Raw genomic sequence first — 6,000 nt, 5'->3', positions numbered from 1 at the left:
TTGTTTGCTGTACTATCTCACCGACCCCAATAAAAATGTTTTGTTGCTACTTTTGCTGCTAATTATTGACTGAGTGATTGAGTTAGTTCATTATATTGTTTTATTATTTTTTATTATTATACATTTTATTGTATGCTACACCACATAATGTGATATATGTTATAATCAATATAAGAATTACAATAGTTGTAAGATTATTGAATAGAATAAAAAGTAAATGTACAATAAATGCTTTTAGCAATTTTAATGTTTTTAATTTCTTTTTATTTTTAATGTGTCTAAGTTTTTGCCCCAGTAGAATACAGATAACATTGATATGGAAATATATAATTTATTTTATAAAGATATAATTGAAAGCAGAAAAAATGGCAAAGACCAATAATGGTCTTATTCAGTTCAGATGAGAATTTTCTTAATATATATGAGAAAGAGTCTGGCAAACTCTCCGTGGAGTACCCAATATGCCAAATACCAGTAACAATGATGGGTCTCATTCTCCTAAAGAGCCTTGAATATAATCTCAGGGCTAGGATGAAGGAGACGCTACTGGGGCCTGCTCGAGGCAATCGATGAATAACAGGATGATTTGTGATTTGATTTGTGATGAGAAAGGAAAACTATTATATAGTGAGTCCTATTCATATCACAAAAAAATAACATTCAAATCTAATTCAGGAGACTAACATAATGAATAATAAAAGAAATTAAAAGGAATTCAGTGATGCATGCTGTATGTGTATTCATGAAAATATTTTGATCAAAATATTGACATAAGTGACCCATATGATTTTATAAATTATTATTACTGACAAATTATATGCTATTGATGATCACTGAAGAAATCACTAAATATGCTGCACAGGTGAAAATAATCTTTGCATCAACACCAGATACAAACAGTTTTGGGAGCATGTTATAATGGGGAAAATGAACACTTTAAAAAAAATTTTAAAATTTTTTATTAATTCACTGTGAGATACAGTAACAAAAAGTTCACGTCTGAACTTTGATCATACAGTCATCAAACACCCACCCCTTAACCAGTGCACATTTTCCACCACCAAAATTCCCACTTCTCCCCCCACCACACACACACACCTCCCCCTGCCTGTGTGGCAGACAATCTGCAAAATATTCTTTCTCTACTTTAGTTACCTTCGATATTTTGAGACCAGTCCTACCATCCCTCAAATCTGCTGAAAATACAATGCTTGACAACGTGTTTTGTATTGCTTGTTATGGATATAATATAATGTTGTGCGGCCGTGAGAGTGGCTGCATTCTCTAGGAATTCTAAGATTTTAGCAAGAGTCTGAAGAAATTGCTGCTGCAAGTTGCTCAGATCCGAGATTCCTATGTGTGTCTCTGGATCGTGGCCATGTGGGAGCTGGTGCTTCTTGCTGGCTTCTAGAAAATGGTAACTCCTGGAGCTCTTAGAGGGCAGGCAAAGGGTCGGCACCTGCCCCGATCTGGAGTAGCCCAGCAGAGAAGGCCCATTGCAAAGTCTCAAGCTATCTCTGCTGCAAGTTGCTATGGTCCTAGATTTCTGTGTGTGTCTCAGAATGAACACTTTTATCAGCATATTTATTGTGGGTGCAGTGGAAGAATCAGAAATCATATTGGTCTAATAGGAAAGGCTACCCAAAGTATTATAGCTTTGTCTATCCTTAAAACTTACATTTTTGCCACAATGACACAGCTGCTTGCACGCGGCCAACCCGGGTTCAATTCCCCCACCCCTCTCGGAGAGCCTGGCAACCTACTGAGAGTATATCACCCGCATGGCAAAGCCTGGCAAGCTACCTGCGACATATCATATTCAATGTGCCAAAAACAGTAACAATAAGTCTCACTTATTGTTGTGAGACTTAACAAATCGATGAACAACAGGAGGACAGTGCTACAAGTGCTACAGTGCAACACAGAAGCAATTGTTCATACATTTCAAAACTTGCTGAATCTGGCAAAAATTAAATAATAGATGGCTCCATAGAACGACTCTTCACTGTTCTACCTTTCAGGCAAAAGCCATAAATATGTAATGAAATGATAGAAACTATATTTTCATCTTCATGATTAGATCTTTATGTTTATGCCAAAAATAGTGCAATGATTACTTAAAACACTCACAAAGGTGCTGTGATGAAATTAATGGGTGGCTTATTCTTGAGGAGCACAAATACTTAGAAATATCCCTTACAAGTGTCCCTTACAAGTGTCCCTTTGGCCAAAGAGATTTTGTAAAGGTAAAGGTAAAGGCCCTCCCGTTGATCGTCGATTTGCTCGAGCGGGCCCAGTAACGTCTCCATTGGAGACTTTGTTGTTACTGTGTCTGGCATATCGAATACTCTCGGTAGCTTGCCGGGCTCTCCGAGAGGGGTGGAGGAATCGAACTCGGGTCGGCCATGTTGGCCGCTTGTAAGGCGAACGCCCTACCCGCTGTGCTATCGCTCCAGCCCAAGAGATTTTGTAGAAAACACAAATTATGGCATAGTAAGGTTAAATAAAAGACATAAACACACAGAGCAACATTGTAATTTTGGGAATTGCAGTGAGGTTAATTATTTTAAGTGAATCATAAAAGACCAACTAATACACTAACTGCTCCGGTGAATCATATGCAACATTACTGAAGAAAAACTAACAAGCTAAAGCTTAGCGCTAATTTTCATTATTATAATGAAAACATATATAAGTAAAAAGAACAGTGTTGACATATCAAGTAAAATGGCTTCCTACTATAATTTTTTTAAAAAGAAATTTTGTACAGAAAAGTTGTGATACAGTAAGACTTTTTAAAATTCATGGTATATACATCAACATAGGGTAGCAATTAAATTTATATCTTAACATTTAGAAAAAATATGATTATCTCTTGATAAGGAAAATCCTACTCTTTATCTTTATAATCCTTATCTCTTGATAAGGAAAATCCTACTTTATTTTTAGGTAAAGAACAAATATCTAAAAGTAAATTACCCATTTTCTTGATCCACATAGTAAATCTACAAGACATTGTGAAAACGATGTAAGTAAGGTTATAAATCCTTATCTGAAAGAAAAGTTGGAAATGCCACCATAAAAAATAACTAACATGGTAAGGAGGCATTGCCACCTTTGTGAGGATCAGTTAGAACTATGTTTAAAATGTTTTTTAAAAAATTGCAATACAGGCAAACTCAAAGCTACTAGGAAATAGTTGGGAAGCTACACTTAGATCTTGTCATCTCACACCCAGGTTAGGATCCCTGCAACATGATTCTGTCATTTGACTAGGCCTAGCTCTGCCCTGGGAAGCCCCTGCTAAACCCTGGGAGATGCAGGCTCCAGTCCCATTAATTCAAAGCATCTGGGAAGTAGTTGGGAAAACTACACTTAGAACTTGTCATCTAGGTCAGAACCCATGTGAAGTAAACCCCACCAGGTAGGTTCCAGTTTGGCCCAGGGAGAAGCCAGGTAGGCCTCGGAAGGCCTTTCCTCCAATTCCACAAACTCAAAGCATCTAGGAAGTAGTTGGCACGCTTCACTCAGAATTGCCATCTTGTCCCCAGTTGAGTACCTCTGTAAATCATGCATCCACTACGTACATTTCACTTCTTCATATCTCACAGTAAACATGCAATGACGTACTAACTCTAATCACCATCCACACAGCAACACAAAAATAACGCTTCCAGACACAAAAGTCAAAATGGGAACATTATGCATAATGACACCACAATTAGTAAACAAAATAGTAGCCTACAAGACCCAACAAGGAACAACTAGCAGTATAAGTTCTCTGATAAGAACTTTTAGGGAAGAAACTTTAGGGGTTCAAAGAAATAATGGAATTATCAAAGTAATGGAATTTATACTATAAATCAGATGAGGATATAATAGCAGAAGTTAGAAAATTACAGCGCAAATGAAAAAAACTAAAGAATTTGGTAGGTAAAATGGAAAAATTCATTGGAAGAGTAAGGTCTCAGCAGCAGAGAAATAGTAGCTGAGGATAAATCAGTGAGCTCCAAGATGAGATGCAGAAAACCTCTAGACAAAAGTGGAAGATAAAGTAAATGTTCAAAGTAGATTACCAGAAGTTAAGAGAACCTTGGGATGAATTCAAGAGAAACAAATAAGAATCATATGGAATCCAAAAAGAAAAAAATAGAATCATAAGTCATCCACAAAAGCAAGGAAATCAACCCCGATAAAGAAGCAACATTCAAAAAACCATCACTGAAAAGTTCCCAAAGATGAAGAGCATACGAACCCAAATCTAGGAATCCCAAAGGTTGTTAGCAGTTGTTTTAAGTATCTTGGGGGTTCCTATTTAAGTGCATGTACATTTAGGAGTGTGAGTTCTTCCTGATGTACCAATCACTTGATCAGTTAGAACTGACCTTCATTGTCTCTTATAACCTTCTTCAGCCTGAAGTCTATGTGGTCCAATACTAGTATGGCCACGTTGACTTTATTTGAGGGGCTTGCTTCCTTATAGAATTGTTTTCCAGCCTTTGACTTTGAGACTGTGTTTGCTTTGATTGTTAGGATGTATTTCTTACAAGCAGCAGAGTGTTGGCTTCAATTTTCTAATCCATCCTGCTACTCAGTGCCTCAATTGGCGTACTTTGGCCACTTAGGCCACCAACACTGAGAGAGATTGTTGGGATGGGTATTTATGCCATCTTTATATAGAAGTCTGGTGTACTTGTGGAGCTTGTCTTATCTCAAAGTAGCCCAAATGGGCTACTTTCTAGTTCTTGTAACAATGCTTTTAAGTTTATGAGGTTCCTGAGTTGTTTAACTGTGAAATTGTGTACTGTTCCTTCAAATCTTAATGAGAGTCTGAATGGGTAAAGTATTCTTGGTGAGGCATTCATTTCATTGAGATTATTTCACTGTATCCCACTACTATCTTCAGATCCAGGGGATTTTATTTGATCTGTCTACTGTGAATCTTATGGATGTTCCTTTATAAGCAATTATCTTGATCTTGCTTCTTTCAGTACTCTATGTCTATCTGTGGTTTTTGTCATTCTGATTAGAATGTCTCTTGGAGTATTTTTATCTGGATTTCTTTTAGCTGGTACCTAAAAGAAATGGGCAGATGATCTAGCAACACTCACAAAGAAACAGAGAGAGAGAACCGTAATAAACCGAATAAGAAATGAGAATGGGGATATCACAACAGAAACCAAAAAAATTCAAAAGATCATCAGAGGCTATTTTGAAAGTTTGTATGCCACGAAACAAGAGAATCTGGAAGAAATTGATAAATTCATGAATTCCTATAATCTCCCAAAGCTGAATCAAGAAGATATAGAGTACCTGAATAGACCTATTAACATCAAGGAAATTGAAACTGTAATCAAAAGTCTTCCCAAAAACAAAAGCCCAGGTCCAGATGGATTCACTAGCGAATTTTTCCAAACATTTAAAGAAGACCTATTACCAGTTCTTCTCAAGCCTTTCCAGGAATTTGAAAAAACAGAAATCCTCCCAAACGGTTTCTATGAAGCCCATATCTCTCTAATACCAAAAGGAAACAAAGACACCACAAAAAAAGAAAACTACAGGCCTATATCCCTGATGAACACGGATGCAAAGATTCTCAACAAAATACTAGCAAATAGAATTCAACAACTCATCAAAAAGATCATACATCATGACCAAGTGGGATTCATCCTGGGGATGCAAAGATGGTTTAACATTCAGAAATCAACCAACATAATCCATCACATCAACAAAAGAAAAGATAAAAATCATATGTTCATATCAATAGATGCAGAGAAAGAATTTGATTCCAGAGGCACAAAAACCAATCTTGGAATCCAGTGGCTTTTGGCAGAAATGTGTCTGGACTATGCATTAAACGATGGCACCGTGACCCTGCCCCTCCCCTCATGGGAAAGGGTATTTGTTCCTTCCACCTTCCTCCCCCCCCCGTGCACCAGTGGCACAGTGGCCACCATCTCAGAGACTATTGGAGAGCCAGATATGAGCTGGTGGTGACGG

This window comes from Sorex fumeus, unplaced genomic scaffold, assembly GCF_029834395.1.
Source record: "Sorex fumeus unplaced genomic scaffold, SorFum_2.1 ptg000033l, whole genome shotgun sequence".
Taxonomy (NCBI): domain Eukaryota; kingdom Metazoa; phylum Chordata; class Mammalia; order Eulipotyphla; family Soricidae; genus Sorex; species Sorex fumeus.
This window is presented reverse-complemented; position numbering follows the sequence as displayed.